At 30.8% G+C, this 24,535-nt stretch overlaps 1 protein-coding gene across 4 annotated transcripts in view; it reads left to right on the top strand.

The window, feature by feature from the left end:
* Ork1 (open rectifier K[+] channel 1) overlaps window positions 1–24,535 on the top strand; it is a 165,341-nt gene that overhangs the window by 96,612 nt on the left and 44,194 nt on the right. For 2 of the 4 annotated variants that reach the window (XM_067048487.1, XM_067048486.1), the window contains exon 2: window positions 10,778–10,841. The exons of 1 other annotated variant lie outside the window; for it this stretch is intronic. The gene's annotated coding sequence lies outside the window, so the exon portion shown is untranslated. Of the gene's footprint in view, window positions 1–867; window positions 967–10,777; window positions 10,842–24,535 lie in introns of those variants that run through there. One more of the 4 variants, XM_067048488.1, reaches the window with a different exon arrangement.

Raw genomic sequence — 24,535 nt, 5'->3', positions numbered from 1 at the left:
TGTAGAGCATTTTTTTTTTACTAGGACTCTGGTCTACCTAAAAATTACTAAAAATGAAGCTAACTTTTCATTGCTACAGAAAACTAAATTAAATTATAATTTTAGTTAAAACATATAATCATCATTACGATATAAAAATATTTTAATAAATGATGTAACTTTCCATCTACCAAGATATTCTTACAATAAGCAGATTTGAGTTCTAATGTTTGATATAAGCTTCCTTAGTCAATTTCAGTCAACATTCGAAAGAGATCAGACTGGGGTGTTTGATCTTGTGGTTCTCATATGTCTGTGCTTCGCGTTAAAGAGTCCTTGTTGCAAGTCCCCTTTGTGGTGGAAATTTATTTGTTCAGTATTCCTACAAGCCTATCTTCATTAGTCAATTAAGGATGAGAGTAAGCAAAAATTAAAAAAAAAAGAAAAAATACACCAAAATAGAATAATATTTAATTATAAATTATCTTGATTTTTATCTCAATGAATACAACCAATTACTTTTCTTATTTTATTAACGTTAATTACAAATTTTATTTACAGCAAATGCTGAATATTCCCTCTACCCACCTTCCCGTAGTCTCTAAGTGTGAAGGTGTTTTGGCGCGGAAAAGTCTGAAACAAGTATTACACCACTCGACCACCTTCGCTAATACGCCATATATTATTCTCCAAAACAACAAGCTCCAATTAGAACTCTGGCTTCAAGTACTTATTGTGTATGTGATAATTAGAGCGAACCAGAAGTGTTAATGCCCCGTCGAGCCGCGTGAATTGGATAGTTGCTAATTCTTCAGTTAGAACCAAAGCGAAATTATTAGATAGTAGATGTTTATGGGGTTCACACTATTGTTCGAAATTCATTTCTTTAAATGAGTAGTGAAAAAACGCGTTTAGTTAACTTTAGCGCCAATCTATTAGGAAATGATCCGTGTTCGTCTGCACTGATAGCATCAGTAATGAACGCAAGTAAGTGACTAGACTTTTTATATGACTAGTTAACCCCTACTAGAATTCTCGCAATTGATATCTAACTATTCAACTATAATATATATTTCTAGTGCTTGATTCGCGTATTATTTCAAAAAAAGTTTAGGGTTTTACAGCACTGGGCCTTGGAGGTTCTTAGAAACAAAACAAAGTCGAAAGTATTAAATAATAGTAACTAGTAAAAGTAAAAAAAATCTCCCTATTTTTAGCTCGGTTTCAAAATCTTCATGGGATATCACTGAGTAATTTGAGCCATCAAACCTATGAATTGGTTGACCCGCTAGCTTAAAACAATTATTACATACCTACTGACGTAGAGATTAAATACATTTGAATCAATAATTTTAAAGTATCTTGAGCTCAAATCGTTTCAAAACAATCACTCGTTCTCGCTGAATAATGAAAATCGGAAATCAATCGATCAGATCACTCAAAAAAGTTATATTGTCACAAACGGAGTTATATAGTTATTTTTTTTTCAATATTTTGAGCTCGAATCGTTTTAAAAATTCGTATATCACTGAGTAATTTGAAGCATAAAACCTATTAATTGGTTAAGTCTTTAGCTCAAAAATTGTGACATAATTATAGGCAGACAGATTAAAAATATTTGGGACTTAATTCAAAACAATGACAGCATCTAGTTGAATAATGTCATAATGTCAAAACCATCGAACGTGTCAATCGGCTGTACCGTTCCCTCAAATAATCGTAACCAAGGTACACACCTAACCCAGATAATAGCACATACTTAAACATTTCATTTGACCTATTTGTGACAACGCTAGTTGGATAAAATTATCAAAGAAATCGGTATAGAATAATATTTACAATATGTATTGGTCATGATACCTTAGAATTACTAACTTACTTAAGGAAGTTAATAACAGTTTTCAATAAGTAATTGTCAAGCACATACGAAAAAAGCTAGCAGTGAAATGATAACTCATTTAAGGTGATTTTAATTCAGTATTTGCCAAAGAGCACTAAAGTATACGTAAAACACAATTGGGTTAGTGAAAAAGAGCAGGGTTGGTCTCAGGTCCAGAGGAAGGATGGCATGCATTCATTGCATATCTTGTTTGTTATTTTATGTATTACTTTATTATTTTGTATATATTTGTAATATTTGTTGTATATTAATTTTAACATAATTTGTTGATTTTTTTTTTATTTATATTTGTTACTATCCATTATTCTGTTAAGGGAACATTGGGTTAAAACCAAAATATTAAATGGAAAAAGAAGGGAAGGAAAAGAAAAAAAAAATAGAAAAAAGGGGAAAAGATAGAAAAGATAGAAAAGGAGGAGAAAAAACCATGAAAAAGAGAAAAAGAAAAAGGTTAAAAAAAATAAAAGAACCAAAGAGATGAAAAAAAAAAGTCATGTTCTAATGTTGTACACTACTAATGTTTGTAATTATTATTGGATACTTGTATAGGCCTATTTATTGTTAGATTAAAAATAGTGTCTAATTAGACAAAAATAAGTATGCTGTGTGACTAGCAGTCCAATGAAGTTGAGCAGCACGACTTTATATTTATATTTTAATAAAGTCCCCCCCCCCAGCAGTGTTTTAGAGTGCGGCACTGAGGGAGGGAATGGACGAAAACACTGTGATGAGTATACCATAGAAACCATGGCGGCTATCGTTGGATTTATTCAAGTTTGACCCTTGCCTAATCTTAAAACGGTTCATTTTTGGACTTTAAAACCCAGGACTCAACTTACGTTCTAATTAGGACATACAGATGTATTAATATCCGTTTTGAAATACATAAAACTCAATTTGAACCGTTTCGATTCGCTGATTTACCTCTACCAGAGTTCTGAAACTTCTCACATTTTTGAATGACTTCTACTACTAAGTCCCAGTAAAAATTTAAGAGTCGAAATTGAGATTCGCTACTTCTCCATAAAAGTCTCCTTCATTGTTTCTGATAATTTTCTAAATTATTAATTTAGCAAAATATAAATTTTGTTTACAAATACTTTTATAAAAATAAACAAAATTTTGAATTTTATATTAAATGTTTGATTTTTCAAGACCTCACACCGTGTTCACGGCTAGTTGAAGCAGAAAATATCTATGTAATGGTTGTTAGTATGCGAAGCATAGAGAATAATTAAAATGTCAGATCTTCCTCTAGACTGCTATATTTGCATATTTAAATACAGACCAAGATGACAGCTACGTGGAAGTCCTACTAAATTGTTCACTCAGTTTTTTATTCTTGTCTGAGCAGTCATTGTCTTATACATACGGACCAGATTTTGCCAAACGCTTTTTACTAAATGTCTAGGCATCACCACGTTGGAAGTGTGATTATTAGGAACAAGGTATTAAAACACCTTAAGTTTATTTTTTAATTCTACAGTGTATCTTTTAATAATACCCCACTCATTCATGTCGAACTAATCCTAGAACTACATCTGGACAAACTTGGAATCCTCATCCAATACTGAGAGTAACATGGTTTTGAGCTTAAGTTCCTCATGGAAATTGCTCGTAGATTCAGACAATTACAACACCTACTAGAAAAAAAGATCTAAACTTCCAATTAATTGCAAAAGACTCATTTATATAACTATAATAAGGCCAATCTGGACTTACGAAGTTGAGTTTTTGGGCTCCTCCAAACCATCGAATTCTTCGCGTATAAAATCTTTACAATCCAAAACCCTTAATGCTCCTTACTTTGTCACAAATCAACTCATCCAGGACCTCGATATTCAAGTAATTAATAATTTAGAACGCCCACGATCACCGTTGTAGAAACCAAAAGAATATATAATTGTAGGCTCTTTAATAAAACAATATCATTGAACTAAATAAAATTTTTAAAATAATGATGAAAAGGAAATTGTTAAACTCTCAGAGCTCCTTAAAACTTTATAACCATTATTGGGTGGTATTAAAAAAAATAGGTATCCCTATAAGTAAAAAAATATATTCACCTAGTATTTCAGTTGTCATCTTGTTGATAAATTTTAATTTGTTAATTGAGGAAATAAATCATCAGCCAATTAATTAACTTTATGTAACATGGTTTTAAGCTTAAGTTCCTCATGGAAATGCTCGTCGATTCCGACAATTACAACACTTGGAAAAAAGTCTAAACTTCCAATTAATTACAAAAGACTCATTTACATAACCATAATAAGGCCTATCTGGACTTACGGAGTTTTGGGGCTCCTCCAAGCCATCGAATTCTTCTCGTATTAAATCTTTACAATACAACACCCTTAATGATCCTTACTTTGTCACAAATCAACTCATCCAGGACCTCAATATTCCATAGTTGTCGATTTTGCCAGAACCAGATACAAATCCTTCCATGATAATTTTCCTTGACTCCCAAACCAATTTATTTCTAGCCTGGCTTCTCCTTCAATACTTGATAATCCTCCTAGACGTCTGAAAAGAAGATGACCTCAAGATCTTCTCTTCTAGAAATCTTATTGGAGTTCTATCAATGGTTAGATATTCCCTATGTCTGTATTTTAGTAATTTTATGCTCTTGTATAAATTAACATAAAATTTCGTCGTAAACCTACCGAATGCCATATAGTATCCTTTAATAATGTGGCTCTTACTCCTGAAGAACAGATCCGCTACCTTGGACTACATCTGGATAAACCACTAACCTGGAATCTTCACACAAGACTGAAAAGACAGGAAACTGCACGTCGATTTCGACTATTACAGCACTTACTAGACAAACGGTCTAAACTTCCAATTCATTACAAAAGACTGATCTACATGACTGTAATAAGGCCAATCTGAACATATTGAGTTGAGCTTTGGGGCTCCACTAAACCTTCGAATTCCTCTCGTATCAAATACTAACAACCCAAAATCCTTTGTAAAATCCTCAATGCTCCTTACTTTAAAGACCTTAATGTTCTTCCCTATATAACCGATCTAGCCCGAACCAGATATCATTCCTTCCATTATAAACTTACTAACCTTGCTTCGTCTTCCATTCCTGACAATCCTCCGAGGCGCCTAGAAAGAAGATGACCACGAGACCTGCTAATGTAAAAACGTCATTATAGTGCTACTAATAGGTGTAAGTTTATATTATTATAATGCTACTAATAAGGTATAAGTTTCTCTACACGCCTGTATCATTCCATTATAACTTACACCAAATTTATCCAAATTTACTTATGATATATATTTTTAATACAATAGTAAATATCAACAAATAAAAACATACATAAGGTATTTTCGAGCAGTCGGTCATATTTCGCGCAGGGTCAGGTAAATAAATTTTCAAACATTCGGCCAAATTGGAATTATATCAAATATTTTTGTTTAGTAAAATTATTCATATTTATTTCAATATCATTTTCTCACAAATTTTTTTCAATTTATAATGAAATTTGAATAACCATAACATGGACCAATTCATTTCAAGAAACTGTATAAAGACTCTTAGACAAAGACAACTTGATTGTTAGCAATTTTAAAGAAACAATAATTTAATTTAACCATAAACGATAACAATACTGTTGGTAATATCGGTTATGTTCATTGCTTACCTTCCCAGAGGGAAAACCATGGTCATCTAAGCGTAAAACAAAATTACTTTTTCCATAATATTTCAACATTGTTTTTTAACCACAATGAGTCTTAATTATTTCTATTTTGCAATCGTCGCGTCTGTGATCATGAACCTCCAAGTCAAGCGGACAACAATATCGATTAATCCTTCAAATAGAACGCATAGAGCGATTAATTTTTTTAAAATCTACCCACCACTTTTTTAATATACTTGAAGTAGTTCCTTAGAAAATGTACTTAACTGGCCCTGGACGGTTAAAGGAGTAAATGCTTTTAGCTTCATGGATATTTTCAAGAAACCTTTATAATATATTAGTTTAAATACATACTAGTTTATATTAATGCAAAGATTTAAGTGGCAGTTACATTTATATAACTCTTATATGAGTGTTTTATTTGATGATTTAATAGCTACTGCACCATTTCCAATGAATTTCCAAATTTCGAGTGAAAAACTTGAAAAAATTTATTTTCTTATTTTTTAATAATTAGGCAAATTAATTTTATATATTTATATATGGTTTACAATTCTGTGACTATCCAGATTTAATAAAAGACCAATTATGCCGACATTGTGTGAAATGCTAAATGAAAGTGAACAAATAAAACTAGTCAAACTAGTGAGTCCGCCATATTTGGAACTATTTTGGTATATTTTGGCTACTTTTTTTTTTGGAACTTTTTTTATTTTTTTTAATTAGATGCAAGGAACACGAAGATGCAATTTATAGGGATGTGGTGAGGGGAAGAAATACACTGAGAAGGGCGATCTAATGTCTTACTTCAGTTACAACGAAGCATATAAGTTGGACTACAGTAACTAACTTCAGTAGGTAACCTCATACGGTCTAACATTTCCATTTAGCCCAATTCTTAAAATTGGTTCGTGGCAAGAGACAAGTTTGACAATCTGGTAAATTAGAGTCTCTAAACTCAGACCCTTGGTTACCAAGAATAATGTAAAATTTACAGTACACAATTGCGATACCATAGTTTCGCAGTTTGAAGTAGGTTTTCTTATCTCCTATTTCCCTATTTTTGGGGTTTTCAAACTATTGGGGACATTTCACTAACCTGTTACGAATGTTGACTCTTGACAACAATAACTTTCTTTTAGATTCCAACAATAAAATCTCAATTTCTCAATTTTAATAGTCTGATAAGTATTAGTTTGAAACTTGTTGAAAACCATGTTGATGTTCTTAGTTTAAAGTGCTTTCCTTAACCTCTTGAGCTTTCAAATTATTGGAAACTGTTCACTCATCAATTGGAAGTGATAGAAAAAATAATTGAGGGGTTTTCTATGAAAAGTTGATAAAAAAATATTATTAAAAATTTTATATCAGAGCATCATATACAGATAAATTTACATTGAAAATATCGATCTTTAACACCTATTTTATATGGAAAAATTTAAAGTTTGAAATAAAATAAATAGGTTTTAGTTTTAGAATTTTTATTTATAAAACAACTTTTATTTCCGTTATTATTTATATAAACCCCTTATTTCTGAACGTAAAAGTTAGGTTTGGTATCAGTTATCAATTTTAATAACTCTTTGGGTAAAATTTTTTATCGTAGTATTCACAGTATAAAATATGTTTTGAAATGTCCTGTTTCCCAACTTTCAAATTATTGGAAACTTCTTATGTAAGAACAATGTAAGACATCTCACAACAGGATACCATAACACAAAAAAAAAGTACCATCCTTTCTGGCCGGACCGCCCAACTAAGACCCTTTTTTCGTACCCTTCGTTCAAGTGTAATAACAGTATTACTTCATACATACACAATACAAGAAATGTATAATGTATACTTTACTGTGGCTTTTCCCCTTGATTGTCTTGTGGCACCACTAAGACTTATTTCTTTTTTTATTAATAATCTTCATTAAAACTGAACCAGCACCTCATACACACATTGTTCAGTCTATAGAGCCTGAGGGTTTAGATTTAAGGGTAATAATTGGGCGAAAACCTAGCAAAGCATAAACATTGGCCTATAGAGAAAAAGGCCAACTAAAGCTGACTAAAACTAAAATTAGGAGGACTAATCTCTCACTGTATAAACTTGAATACTCTCCAGAAACCTCTAGCCTCTCTTACTTAGTTACTAATCACTGAAGATAAAGGATGTCTAACAAAGAAGAAGGTAACAGAGTGTGGCACTAGGGGCACACATCCCGATCGCCACTTGAGCACCAGATCACACAACAGGTGACCCATATCAATATGGGGCCCTCAGTACGCAAGGAACATTTATTTCATCTCATAACTACAAAATGGAAAGCCTCAATCGGATCAACCAGTCTCATCTCAGCAATAGGTTCCTCTATCTAAATTTCTTAACCACACTAACAATATTATGTAATATTCTTGGCCTCTCTCTCCACAAATCATTCATCGTAACTTCAATATATTAGTTAAGTTCTATCTATCTATCTCTCTTTTTATCATTAACCACTCTTCACGAAAAGGAATAAAACTAAAATCTTTTCAAAATAAAGCCCTAACAATCGCAGTTAATGCTCCTTAGTTCATAAGAAATAGCCAATTGCATCGCGGACCATATGGAGTCAATAGAGGATTACATCAAAAAGACGGTTCATGAAGTTCCACTCCCAGTTACCAACAGTTAAAGGAGCAGTGCACAAAAACCTGGGAAACCCAACCTCAATCCGAAGACTGAAGCCCAGACTGCTGCAGGACATTCTTTTATAAATTTTTAATAAATATAAAATTAATTCATGGTCACACTACCTCTATTTACATATTATTATTATTCATTTTATTTATTCATTTTTTTTTCTCTCTTTTCTTCTCTCTTCCCTTTTTCAAATTAACTTGTTTCTTTTTACTATTAGAAGACAATTGTTTGTTTTATTTAAGTGTACCAATATCATTATATTTTGTTATTAATTTTACTTTCCTCTTTTATTAAGAAGCATTATTCTTATATATTTATTTTATTATTATTTTTTTTCTTTTAATAAGGACATTGTATATAGTTAGGGGTGTCATTTGTATGACTATACTCCCTCATAATCAACTGTTAAAAAAAAAATATAAGTTATATCAACCATGTAAGGCACACCAGGCCGATCTGGTATAAAAATAAAATAATAATAAAAACCACCTTCTGAAATCTATCATTTAATTTGACCAACTAAATCTATAATCTGGACTGTCTGGTCAAAACACATATAATACATGAAATGTAAGTTAAGATCTATTTTTTCCTACCATTCATTAAAATAAATTAGTACATCAAACATCTATAATACATGGAATGTATTATAGATGCTTTTACTGAGTCTTCTCCCTCGAATTGCCTTGTGGCATTATAAGGTGTTAATAAACAAAGATCCACAGGGGGCGACAGTCCTATTTCACTTTTGAAATATTTGTTTAAATCAGGAAGAGGAGACTTTAAGCTAGTTTAATCGGGCACTATTTAAAAAACGCCTGAAATTGCAAAACGGTGTGAACAGATGTAGTTACTCTTTGTGTAAAATGTTTTATCACCATTGTTGGAAGTAGTGTTGTCATTGTCTTAAATTTACCAACTTTTACATTCACTTACCGACACATGGAATATATACTAAGGGATATCGTTTAATAATAATGCGATCCTATCAAATTTCGATTTTCAGTTCTCGTCGAAAATACACGTTTGGAGGTCCCCTCAGACAAATAACCAAGCACCGCAAAATGATCTGTGAGAACAGCCTAGACCAAAAAGAGTCGATCGACCAAGTGACTTTAGAGAATTTATTTTACACTTTTTAAGGATTTTCTCAAAAACACCTCTAACTATTTTTATTAAACAAAGAATATTAATGTATAATCAAGTGATATTTAATATCAGATAGGTCTTAATCTTATTGGAATTGTTCAACAGGGTTTAAATAGCGAATTTAAAACAAAAATCTACTAAAGCCTATTCATTCAGATTGCTTTCATATGTACAAAGTTAATAATGAGTTATTATTTCTTCAACAATATCTGTTATAATTTTTCATAATATAATTTGTATAATTCTTACTTTTATAATATCATATTCCATTATAGGAAGATAGTCCGGGTGCCGGTCAATAAAGGTGTGAAAATGGTAAAAGAAAACTACTTATTGGTAACCAAGGTTTCGTCCCACTTTGCAGGGCTAAATGAAATAAACAAGATACAAACATTAGAGAATGAATAAAACATTTCAAAACAATTGTTATGTTTATAAAGTATATAACAAGAAATTATAGTAACAATATAAGGAAGTATACATGTTGGTGGACTGGAGTTACTAGTAAAGTTACTAATAAATATAACAGGTGACAAAAGTTGTAAATACAGATCTAGACTAATAAATTGTAGAATAATACTTATTAAAAATAGTTATAAATATGGCAAAGAGGTAGTAGTAAAAGGTAGAACAGTCAGGTGAAGTAAATATAGCATAAGTGAGGTATAGTAATGTGTAAAAGGGAGACATTGAGAAAATTAATAAAAATAAATACTGGTTAGTTTCATTGTGTATTTTTATTAATTTTCTTAATATTTCCCTTTCATCTTCTATTGTTATTAATCAACTACTTTCTGCTTAATTCATTGTTATGAATAATTCCAAATTTGATTGTTTATAATTTTCCTTTATTTTTATGTTTCCCTGAGTGTTGGTTGTTATATCTTTTTTTTTATTTTTTAGCCCCGATGAATGTCTGAAATTCAGGTCGAAACGTAGGCACAAATAAATAAGCTTTTGCTTATTTGTTGACCGCACACCCGACCATCTTCTACTTCATACCATGTTAATTTTTTTTTTTTGCACCGTATCAGATTTTTGTGGTCTTAAAACCTTGAGGAGGGTCACCCACATGTTCCTTCCCCAGATCCAACAGCAACGTTCCTGGATTTACGCTTGAACAAAAAAGGTATAACAGGTATCTTCGAAAAATATTACCATTTTGTACTTAAGAAAATGTTGGAATTTTTTTTCTGGAGACTATTCACAACTTAAAACTGCAAAGTCAATCAAGTGTACGAAATATTATTAAATGAAAGTGGATTTTTAAAGTTGAGGTAGAATTTGTGTAATTTCATTTTTGTGTATATCTATCTTCCTAATTAGGGGAGTCCCACAAGTTAAATGGCTACAATAAAAAATATAGTTTATCCTTTGGGATAATTAAAAATAGGAAGATTAAAAGTTTTTTTCCTTGTTGCAGATTTCGAGAGCATTGTATGAGAAAAAGGAGCCCCTCCTAGTTTTCTGAAGACGCATTCCAAAAGGTATCAGATTGATTCTTTAATTTCCAATTATTTCATAAATTCTATGGTTTTCCTGATTTCAAATGTCTTAATATCCTTCATAAAATTGATAATAAAACTGATTATTCTCGTTTAATGATTTTTCTTATTGCAACGTTGAATTTCAATCACATTCTATCAACGCTTAAACACTAGAGATTGTTTTCGCCGATGATTTGTTTTTCTTTAAACATTTCAATAAAACCATTGTTATCAGAAATCGCATACTGAACTAAAAAATTATATACTCCCAACAAGCAAAATTAAACAAAAATATGTTTATAATAAAATTAGTAAAATAAAAATGCGAAAAGTTAGTTGATTTAGTCTAAGTTGGAAATTAATTGTTACCTTAAATCTCAAACCATAATTGAAACCAAACCCTCACAGAAATTTTCAGATCCGCCACTTAACCATCGCATTGACGAAATACACCCCTCGACAATGCTGAATTGCATCGCTGGAGCCGGTTTGTCGCTTCATTGTAAATCCCGAATATCACCTACCAGTTTTTATGCATTCCTCAACACCACAATGTCCCTTTGCAGCCTGTTAGGTTTTATCGTTGCAGGATGACACCAATTTGTAAACATAGCAGATAAACTGGGTCATCCAAAGGTATATTACACATTAAGGATGTTTCCGAGGCGGATCTGTGTTATATATCGTATTTTAAAGATGTTTTTTTTCTTTAGACCAACAAGGCCTGTTGAGATGCTAATGCTCTTTCGAAAATACCAGTCCGGGCTGTAGGTATATAACCTTGTCTTTTTTTTTTTTATATTTCGGAAAACGATTTATTTTTGGTATACTATCACTAGTAATAAAAGCATCATTGGACAATAAATTATTTTTAACAGTGAAAATATGTTCTTTTTTATTCTTTTAGAGGTATAAAGAGTTTTTATTTTTCATAATTTTTATAAAATGTTATCGATCAACTTCATCGTGTATTCTTGACTTCAATTTATTAGATTTTTATTTTCAATTGGGTGATTTTTTTCCAATTTTTCTTCTTCTTTTTTTTTTTTTTTGATAAAGTCTTTCACTGTAGTCCTATACAGCTTCTAGAGTGGGAATATCAATATTTATCTTCCAGGGTAATAAATATTGACTTTCCTCGATAGAATTCGAACTCACAACATTCTGAATCAAACACTCTAGGACCCTCGCAGCAACTTGCCCATACATCACGTCCACTATAATTGCTTCGAATAACAATAGAATATAGAATAAAAACTGATAAAATAACAGATAAAAATTTGATTTACAAAATATTTTAACATGCTTTTACATTTACAATGACTTCCTAAAACGTAAGGTAAAATTCCTAAATACCGAATAAGGAACACAATGCTAATGAACCAAAGAAAAAAAATGACTAAGGAACAATTTTTTTAAATTCTCACCGATTTTATATTTATTTCCTTAAACTATGAAATTTTAATTAAAATAGAAATGTAATTTAATTATAACTTTTTTCAATATCTTGAGACTGGTAATTATTTAGTAAATAAATCAAATTGTATCCTTGTATAGTCTCAACACTTTTTATTACATCAATAGTCCAACGTTTCGGCCATTTCGGCCATCCTCAAAGACAATCTTCAATATAAATTCTCACCTCACATCAAAATTTAAAAATTGTTTTGCAGGCTATTCTGCCCAGGTCATTAATTATAAGTCAAAACACACCCTATTTTTTTTAAAAATTCATAAATATTTAGGACTTTTAATTTTAAATGTATCCACACTATCACTACCATATAAACAATGTGGATTAATTTAAAATTAAAAGTTTTAAATATTTATGAATTTTTAAAAAAATAGGGTGTGTTTTGACTTATAATTAATGACCTGGTCATAATAGCCTGCAAAACAATTTTTAAATTTTGATGTGAGGTGAGAATTTATATTTTTATTTTATAGAAGATTGTCCTTGAGGATGGCCGAAACGTTGGACTATTGATGTAATAAAGAGTGTTGAGACTATACAAGGATACAATTTGATTTATTTAATAGAAATGTAATTTTTATTTATAATTATGAATAAGTGAAATTGATATTATAAACAAAATATCAAACCGTAGACCAAGATGTTCAATTTAGCTCAACATTAGTATTGGGTTCATAATTAAATAGTTCTAGTCCAGGGGGGGATTTGGGAGGGGGGACCGTTATTTCACTTCAGTATTTGATTATATTAATGAAAACAATAGATAGTTACTATAAAAATTGAAGGCTCTGCCAACCATAGAGAATCGAAAATGTGCTTCTTCAAAACGTTTTAAAAAAATAGCCAGAACCTCTCCCATAACTCCGTGATGAAGACCTGAAATTCGGGTTGAAACGTCGGCACGAATAAATATTTTTTTATTTATTATACAGCCCTCGACCATGTTCTTCACACGTTTAAAAAAATTAATTTTTCATTTGGAGCTCCATATCTTTAAAACTAGACATAACAATAAAAATCCTAATAGAACATTACAAAAAGAAGAATAAATTTGCTGAAACATGACCTCTGATTGAGCTGTTTATGTTTATGAGGTATTTAAAACCTCGGAAATGCAGCGACGCCGAAATGAAAACTTGATCTCCACCATGGTTAGAATAGTGTGGTACCCTGTAGATCGCCCGTATGTCAGAAACGACCAGAAATGTCATAAAAAAAGAAGTTGGAATATAGACGTAATTTTCTATAAACACATTTGTTCTAAAAACACTGTTCCGTAGAATTTATTTAAGAAATAAATAAATATAATATTTTACTTTTTGTAGACCACTGGTATACATGATGTACTAAAGTCAAATATATAAATTATAATTATACAAGAAATGTTTAGAATAAAAAATTTGGTACCAAAAACTATTTAGCTTTTCTCTAAAAAAAAAATTCTCAAACCATGATTTTCTACATTTTTTAAATTAAAAATAAATATATAACTTTATTTGATCATTCTAATCCTCTTACTTTATTAAGAAAATATATAGTTTTGTTATTTAAAGTAATATTTAAATATTATCGAGGAAATTGCCACTGCTTGTTACATATGGTGCACCCACTTTGGTGTACAACTTTATTCATTTTTCCCCAACGCTGCAGGGTCATGGCTCTCCCGCCATAAGCGATATGTCAGCCTAATGAAACATTCTGAACTTGGACCACTTGGTCTCGACGTGCTCGAAACTTACTTATGTCCTCGAGGCGCGGGTAGTCACATAATGTAATAAGTGGCTAGATGTTATATCTGATTGAAAGCAAAACGAGCACTGAGGATCATATCTTACTCAACTGTATAGGTGACTTTGATTCTTCATGTCTTGTATTTTTATTTTATAATAAATGAATATTTAAAATAGTATTTATTTATAACTCCAATAAAGTTTTTAAATTAATTACTAATTAAGTATGTACTGAAATTAGTTGAAAGTAACTAAAATCCGCACCTCATTAACGATTTAAAATTTTTTTCATAATAAAACACAGGAACTAAATATCAAACACCAAAAAGATTAAATATGAAAGTTTTTTTTGTAATATCTTTATTGAAATTTACAGCTGAATATTATATAATACATTAAATAAATTTGATCTTAGTTAAAATGGAGTGTTACGGGCGTGTAGAGAAACTACCCATTGGTAGCACTGTAATAAATTTAAAAGTTAAATGCTCAATAATTTTGTCGTATAAAGGATGAACTAAACAAATTTAAAATGAATTACACTAGTAAATAAAAATAAATATGCAAACTAAAATCCTGAAGATAACATTAAAACATACTATAGGATTTATGTAGTCGTAAATAATACGCCAGGATGAAAATATGCTGAAGGTATTCCGTGGTAAAGGACCTAGGCCTTTGACGGTCCAGATTATTATACTAAAAACTTTCTTCTCTTTGCTTTTGAAGATAACTCAGGCTTTTCAACCATATTACTTTCGCCGCCTCGTTAAACAGCCTCGTTGGAAGTTTCGATTATCTCAAGTTCATAACCGGATTTTCTTAAAGTAGACAACCAATCAATAGTGAGAGCAGATAACCCGCGAAGTATAATCACTAAAGAGAGGAATACTTTCTGAAAGAGGATTTTTTAGCCGAGTGTAAACGTGCATATCGTATATAGAACCAGTATTTTTCCATTAATTATAGACAAGAATTTTTATCAACAATTTTCTGAGAACACATGTTTTTCAGACAACAATTTAAAGATGAGTTGAGGGTGAACAAGCTATAAATAAACTTATATAAAGTTATCCATTATCCATGTTCTTTTAATTCCCCTGGACGTGAGCTATTTGGCCGTTTAAATAATTATTGTTGCTGTTTTTTACGCAAGTAGATAAGCCGTATATCTGTATTTCAGTGTAATGTGTACTCAGCGAGCTATTGAGCTATTAAGCTATAGATTAGCAAAAAGTAAGTCATATTGTTCTTTCATGATACATCCAGGCCGAAATAAATAACGCGAAAGTGAAACATTGAAATCAAATTATCAGCCATACTGTACAGCTTTATAACAACTTTTTCATATTTACGAACAAATAGCAACTTGTACACCGCAGTTGATAATTAATTTTTAATTCAAAACTTTATTTATTGATAGATATTACAATCTGCCACAACGTTGTTGAGCAATAGGTAATAGTGATGATTGATCACATCCATACTAAAATAAAAATAAATAAATAAATGAAAAAAATTACATAAAAATAAATAAAATCTCTGACAAAAAAATTAAAATTCATTTTAAGTTAGTAAAAATCTATCTTGAAAATGTGCGGGAAAATCGAATTTTTTAGGTAACGCGTGTACGAAATGCTGCTTTCAAAAGTTAGGTCTGGAAATTTATTTTCTTCATAAGCCTATATCTCGAAAACTTAGTGTGATAAAATAATAAAAAATAATTTTTAACATATATATTACTTACCAAGCTGGAATATACCAGATACTGAACATAGTGCATGTCACACCCCTTCTTCCCTCTTAGACTACTCCCATGACAAGTTGATTGCGACTCGCTTATAAAATTAAAAGTAGATCTCATATACAGAGAAGTTGGTCCCCCCCCCATTCTAGGCAGTTCACAAGAGAAGATACTGATGGCTAGAGAATCCTCTACGAACTGCCAGCATTCAGCCGAACAGTCTTAACTGTAAAACATATCAATGAGGAATGTATAAAGTGCATAAGAGAAATAGTCAATGTCCAAGTTCCCCGGTCTCTTGCTGAGGCGCTTTTAGAAAAACCAACCCACAATTATAAACGTCTTATTAACAGCAGAAATCTACAGCATGATATAATTCTTCGTCCAAGAACAATAAAAAAATTTTGCAGTTTTTCGCAATGCAAAACAAAATAAATAAAAAAGGAAATGAGATGGAAAGGTTTGTTAATTTTGTAAAAATAATCAAGATAAACATTATCATATATCAGGTACATGAATGGAATGTTTGCTGAGCATTTATATGTAACAGGGAGTATTATTTTGTTTCCTATCAGGTGAGTATGTATAAAACTAAATTCTTAATAAAATTAAGGGGGCACAATATTTTTTTTTTAGAAAACTGGTGCGGATGTACAAAACTATTGAAGAAACCACTGTATTAGTTAAATTTGACCCTTCTGGTCCTTCGGGGTATGATTTTCTTGTTTTCGTGTTAATGTTGGTTTTGTATAAACCACCTGAATTCAGTGAAATAAATATTGATGCTTATATGAACAGTCTATGAATGGGTCCCATTTCTTTAAACGTAATTGTTTTTTATTTCATCTTTTCTTAGGTTAATTTTTAAATAAATTATTTTTAAAAATAAAAACACTGATCTAGACTATATAGATTAATTATTTTTGATAAAACTTAATTTTTAATCCACGGGTTTAAATAAAATATTCATTTGTGTTTACAGATCTTTTATTTATACCCTCTACTTTGAATATATAATTCTAGTTGATTGCAAATTCTTTAGTATGACATCCAATATGACCATGGAAACATGCGATTTTCGGGATAGTTTAAACAGACACTCGGCAGCCCAAGCTGCAAGAATTACTACTACGGCGTACAAGGAAGATTGTTGTAACGAACTGACCAATCGCCAATGATTTCAAAAACGTTTGGATGGTGACAGATTTGGATAACCAATCAGAGGAAGACCTCCACCAGCTATTGACAACTATGAACTTAGGCTTACTATGGAAGAAAACCCGTATCAAACAGTTAAAGGTCTTGCAGCACAACTGAATACAAGTGTATCAGCAGTTTCTCGACACATAAAGATCATTAGTAAAATAAAAAAAGTATGAGCGGCAGGAGCTAAAGCGTTATGAGACATGTGTTTTATCTTGTAATTCTCTTATGTGTATTCATCGAATACGGAAATAAAAAAAATATTTTTTTTTCGTGTATGAGCACTTAGATATTACCAAAAATCTAAGTTCATTTTAGTGTTGTAATTTTATTTATAATGTATTTAATTATATTATTTTAAGGAAATATTAAAAACCACTATCATTTCTTAAATTCTTTATTACAGTTGACATTTCCAGTCATACCAGCTCATCCTCAAATTTCTTATCCATAATTTTTTTTTCTAACCACGACTTCATCCAGTACAAAAATAAATTATTTTAAAGTAATATTCTCGTACCGCTGCTCCGGAAGAATAATTACGCAACTGTAAGATTTTGTGAAATTGACTTTTGGGGGTTGGCACGCTCAAAAATATATTTACTAGATGTTTGTAAATCGAAATAATTGTACTAAAAAAGTTCTTTACAAGGCGAATTTGTGCCAAAATTATGCCGAACACAAACATCAAGTAAATTCGATTCACGATTCACTTCAAAATTTACAGTTCCGTCATTGAATTTTCTGACCAGCGATATAATCTATCTCAGATTTGATTTTATAAAGCTATAATCTTCAATACATGTTTCTCCAAACAATGCTGGGTCTCAACTGCCCGAGAAGTTTAATTTTTTCCTGAAATGATACAATTGTATAACATTACAACCCTTTGAATACATTTTACACAAGTTTTTAAGATTTAATTAATAAAACACAAAAAAACGAGCCTTTTTACGAAAGGAAATCACGTAAAAAAGTGTTTGTTTTTGTGTGGTTGTTAATTGCAAAAATAATTATTTCTCCTTTTTATTCAGATGTGAAATCATTACATCCTCATTGTACTTGACATAATGCATTTCACGAAAGACAGTGAAGAAACTAAATGAGCTGTGAAGACCTTCCACACCCACCTTACTTCCCAGACGTATCTCCAACATATTTCCATTCTTTCAAGTTCTTTAAAGGTAAATTTTTTCAAGCAATTCTCACGTAAAAAAATGCATTTTCTGAGTTACTTAATTTCTTTTAAGAAACTCTGAATCGTTCAATTCTGGGATTAAAAAATTGATAACACGTTGGGAAAAAAGTATTGAAAATGAGGGTTAACATTTTTAATGAAATCAAGTTTTTTTTACTAAACAACAACCTTTGTTTTCATAAATCACATTTCATATGAAACGACCAGATAACAAGGGTGGGGTTACTAAAACTAGTCAAATATTTAAGGAAAAGAAATTTAGATTCATGATTATCAAAAAAATATTATTTTTTATTAAAAAATCTGCCAAGTACATGGGACAAAATAGCTTTCCCTTCGAGGAAAATAAGTAAATGACTTATTATAATTACCTATATGTAAATACATGTTTATTATACTATATCAATAGAATAAAAAAATATTTTATCAAATACTACTTTATCATCAAAACTAGACTTAAATCCTTAAATCAGGTTAGCCAGTCAGCATGTAAAATGTATGAATTTTAATTTATACTTTTTTCGTGGGTAAAATAAATGTTCAAGTTTTAAAAGAATCATAACATTTTTCACAGACCCCTTTTGCTTGGGACTATGCGGTCCTCATTGGCAATTCTGTTAAGTGTGTTGGTTCCACATTTAAAGGCATCTAACAACATAGTTTCTCTCCCGCATCTAGCTTCCAATTCCTATTTGGGTTTGGCGGATCCATGAAGAAAAAAATAAAATAAAATAAAAAGAGACAAGGTTAACTGTGAGACGGTACTAGACTCTGCCGCAAAACGGGAAATAATGGAACAGCATTCCAGAGCGAGCTGGAGGTATCTCACCACTGTTTAATGTCGCTGGCTCCACCCGCCCGACCCTCTTAGTAAATTCAAATTAACGTTCCGTAGATGGCCATTTCCATCAAACAGGACCATCCTTATCAAAGGAGTTGGGGCCATTTTTCAACTTTAGTATTAAATTTGCCAGCCCTATCAGATTGATGTTTAAAAATTTTAATTCAGATTCTATAACCCGGGAGTAATAAGGTACATTAAATTTAATATGAGTTAGATTCTCAACTGGATATAAAGATTTCTTATAATTAATCCTGGCTTTTGGAAGAGGTCCATGCAGTGAGGGAATAGGAGTATACTGTTCATCAAAGAAGTGGACTGTTCATCAACTGTTGAAAGATATAAAGTTTGATAACTGTCCAGTATAAGAGTGGGATACAGAATGTGTTTCCTTGTTCATTAAATCTTAGAAAGGGTTCAAGTCGTTGACAGTCGATGCTTAACGAAAGTCTTTTACGAAACTCCATTACTCAAGTTCTCATTAACTTAGCAAGTGCGACTACCTCTATTATATGGCAATGCTAAAGGAAACAGAATGCAAAAATATAAGTATTTACTAATACAATTATGCCATTTTTACAAGAATTTTTAAAATTTATAATCCTCAAAACATTCTTGCTCAATTTCCCACTTGAACTCTACTCCAAAGACTGAATTTTCTTAAAAATTTAGTACAGGAAGGAACCTAAATTGCACCTATAGACCGAACCTATCGGCAGATACTACTATAGCGGCCCAAATCTGAATATATAAACATCTAAATGCATACATAAACATTATTATAAATATATTTATGTATTTAGGTGTTTATAGATTTAGATTTGATTACACTCATTGAGCGAACCTATTAGTAGATACTGACACAGCGGGCCTGAATCTAAATCTATTATATAAGCATTTAAATACACAAATATATTTTTGTATTTAGATATTTATAGATTAAGATTAATAACAATCATGCATCAATAAATATCTTCTATATGAATTTTGTGGTGCAATTCATATAGAAGATATTTATTGATGCATGATATTTATAGATTAAGATTTGGACCAGCTATAGCAGTATCTACCAATGAGTGCAGTTTAGCTTCATGTACTACACTTTCAAGTAAATTTAGTCTATTTCCACTTTGTAGGTGAGTTCTTGGCATATATGTATATATAATAAATAAATGTTTAAATAATATAGATGGATTAATAGTTTTTTTCTGGGTTATGCAGTTAATCGCAACGAAGCAAAACACGATACTGTATCCGGTCTCTTCGACGAAAGGAACTATGGGAAGATAATAATGATTAATATTTCCAATAATGTTTCAGTTATAAATACACACATATCGTCGGCAAAACGTTGTAACTTTGTTACTGTCAAATCCCAAATTTTCAAAATTAAAAATTCAATTTTTATCACATTGAATGATCTTTTCCTTTGTATTCGTGGAGATAATAAAAAAAAAATCAGTCACAATTTACCTTTTCGATATCAAGGAACAAATTTGGTTCTGTGTCTGTCAAGTTTTTGTTTGGACATAGTCAATAATCAAACAGTAAATCCGACTTTGCTAATTTTTTCAGGGATTGTGGGATTGGTACCAAGTTGGCCCCATGTCTTTTCCGTCTACTACTTTCCCTTACGCGGCGCTAAAACATTTTTCACGCGTTTCGAAAACGATTTACCCAAATTTTGGGAAATCGGGCCAAGCATGAAATAAATTTAGTTCACATTTCATCCTTTGATTCAGTTTCATGAAGTTACACTCTCAGTTACCGACAGTTAAAGGAGTAGTGACAACTTGGGAAACCTAACCACAACCCTAAGACTGAAGCCCTGGCTGCTGCAGGACATCCTGTTATAAGTTCAATATTTATCATTTCTGTTATAGTCACTCTAAAATGAAAATTGTCACTTTCGAAATATTAGCTCAAAACGGGAAGAGTAGACTTTAAGATAGTTTAATCGAGCAATATTTAAAAAGCGCCTGAAACTGAAAAACAGCATGAAACCCTCCACTCCCGCCCTCCATGGTTGCCTTACTTATTTGACATTTCAGAAAATTATAGCGAGTAGATTGGTCGATGTACGACATGTTACAATCTCACAAGAGAAGATCATAATACAAAAACAAGTCCATCCTTCCCCGCCGAACCCACCTATGTCCCTACCTAATTAGCGAATTAATTAATCAAATTCCCTATATGAATAAAATACATTGTTATATTACTTTAAAAATATATAACTTGACAGATTGTAGTTAATGATTCGGTACCAAAACAACACAAAAATAATAAACATAAAATTAAATATTGATTTATAACACAAATTAGCAACGGCTAGCAAACTAAAGTTAAAAAGCAAACGGAAAACTAAACTAAGAACTGATCTTAGGTAATTAAAAAAAATTAAAAACTACATAAATAATAATTTAATATAATAAAAATGCTTATTTTTGTAGTATATTAATTAAAATTATTTCATTTATACATTTTTATATATTTTTTTTTATATCTCCTGTCTTATCTGCGCCCTTTGACTAACAGCAAAAAAATAAGAGTAATTTTTATGATGATGCTGAAGATGAGAAAGTACAGCCCCAAAACGTCTAGAGTTTTAAAATTAAAAAAATAGTTGGAGACTAATAATGGAAGTTAAAATTACTTTTGCAATATAAAATTTGGATAGCACAAAAAAACTATACGTGATGATTTATTTATTTAATTTTATATAGCACTCGCCCTTTTGGGGCACTGTATCTATACATTAGTTCATCATGAAAAACTAAGAAAGTAACTATTAATTTTTTTATAAGGTTGATGTTCTCTTTTTCTTCCTTTTTTTAATTACTTTACTTTTTTAAAATAATAAATGTCTCATATACATCTGAGTTTCTAGTTGGAAAATTAAAGATAAGAGATTATCCAATGCCTTTAGGATTATGAGATAAGGGATATTACCGATGTATAATTCACAATAATGTAATTACCTCGTGAACACCACTTAAAAAATTACAGGCTAAAGCTTATTATGAGACTCGAAATATCATAATTTACCATCCTACGTACTAGTACATAACTGGTTGTAACTTTCAAACCAGGAAAGCTGTTTCACAACACACAAAGCTAGAGTGCGCCATATGATGTCATTAGTCAAAGTAAATTTAAATGTTATGTTAATTGGAATGATAATATCAAAGACGAGATACCTCGTGTCTAAAGGACTATTCCATAGTATGGATAAAAAATGTGTTTCAGGCTAAGTATATATGGCCGAATTTAAGATATATCAAATAGCTAAGATATATCATATAGTCTTCAAGATATATCATACTTATATGATACTAGTTAAATCGTATAGGACCTAATTTTAGTGGGATGTAACATCATGAAATTTTATAAACTCTCATCCCCACACACTATCTTATGATTTGTGTCTGTATTTCTGTTGAAATCACTCCTATTGAAACAGTGAACCGAGTACTATAGAAATAAAAGTTAATTTTCCGAAATACTAGACAATGGTGCAACACCCACGTAGTTAGTACAATTAAATAGAAAACAAATTAAATAAAAAGTAGGGGATTCATCTATCGTTTAGCAGGCTAGGGAACGATATTCTGATAATCTAATAATTCTCCTCCCATAAGCTTTTCATCAAAGCGGGAATAAACCTACATGAACGAACCAACAAAAATCAGAAATTTGTATTAACCTCTTCTAAAGAACATGTATCTTTTACATTACTGGAAACCTAATAATACAACTTTTATTCAGGACAAGAAAGGAAGAACGGAATGGAATCAATTGCATAACATTTTTATTTGCAGAGAGGTAGCTCTTTTTTATTCATTTATATCGTAGTTACAACAACATTCGAGTAATCAAACAGAGTATATAGTAATCGAGTTAAAATACAAATTGACAATGATAAATCGAAATTGACAGCTGTATTTACATAAAAATAGATCTAGTATATGTGATGTTAGCTTACAACGGTATGATATAGACCTGTATAGAAATTAATCGTTGTTAGCAATCTAATAACATATGTACATTATAAGATATTACATTAGAGCCATCTTCTTTTCAGCTTCCTCAGAGAATTGTCAAGAATGGAAGAGAAAGTAAGATAGGAAACTAGTGAGTTTCGGTGGTTAGGGATTCATATCTGGATCAGGTTTAATCAATGGAAAGATTGATATCTGGTTCAGGCTCGATCGGTTACATATGAAACATTATGGTCTTTATTGATGATTTTATTCGTGAAAAAGTAAGAAGCAATGAGGATTTTACGAGAGGAATTCGAAGGTTTAGTGGAGCCCCAAAGTTCAACTCCGTATCCCCAGATAGGCCTATTATAGTCATGTAGATCAGTCTTTTGTAATGGATTGGAAGTTTAGACCTTTTGTTTAACAAGCATTGCAATAGTCAGAATCAACATGTTTTCTGTCTATTGAATCTTGTGTGAAGATTCCAATTTAATCATTTGTCCAGATGTAGTCCAAGGTAGCGGATCTGTTCGACAGGGTTAAGATCAACATTATTGAAGTATACTGTAGGGCAGTCGGCAGGTTTACGACGAAGAGTAAAGGTGATTTGTAGGGATTTATTTTAATCTTTCAATTTCGACACAATTCTTCAAGGGTTGTGATATGTTACACAACACCTTAGTAAAATTCGATAAAAATCTGAGATGGTAAGACTCAAAACTGTATTGAGTAGACGTGGAATGACACATTCCGAAATTATTTCGCGGAACTCCTGTCGGGAAACTTTATTCTGGAGTTCTCCAGGGTCAGGTTTAGTGGATTTAAGAGCAGAAGCATGCCCGCACAAAATTCAGTTAGAACAATATCTCTCAGGAAGATTTTTTAATGCATTTATAGTTATGAGGTATCGTTTCATAGCTGTGCTTCATTAATTTGACCTAAAAAATCATTTAGCATACAACAAATGTATTATTCATCAAAATTTCAAGAAAAACTAGATTATGAAGCCATGCGTAATATGGAACTATCCTATTAATAGTTTTATTTTCTATGAATACGAAATATTCTAAAAAAAAAAAAAATAATGAATTTAAAATAATATAACAAGTTTAATACAGCCAAAACTCGAATACGTTAGTATGTCTTGAAAATGAATTATTAGTTTATAGCAAAATACGTAAATAAATGAGGATGATATGCCAAAATATTATTTATATTAAAAAAATTGTTATTAAAAACACTCAAATAAGAAGCAGTTGGACACGTAAAGGCGATATCATGACACCAATATTTGGAATTTTCAATTATCTCTGATGAGGTATTAGATAACACATGAGCACTTAAAGCTATGTTTAAAAACGTGACACAAAAATAATCCTAGATTAAATAAGAAAACAATTTGATTTTTTTCCTTTCCAGAAATACGATTAGAAAACAACTTTTTTTTTTGTTTTTTGTTTAAACATAGTTATTTCGTTGTTATTTAAATTTAAATCATTTATTATTAAATGGGTATTAACA

Source organism: Halyomorpha halys, unplaced genomic scaffold (assembly GCF_000696795.3).
Source record: "Halyomorpha halys isolate HHAL.00 unplaced genomic scaffold, Hhal_1.1 Scaffold865.1, whole genome shotgun sequence".
NCBI lineage: Eukaryota > Metazoa > Arthropoda > Insecta > Hemiptera > Pentatomidae > Halyomorpha > Halyomorpha halys.
This window is presented reverse-complemented; position numbering and strand designations above follow the sequence as displayed.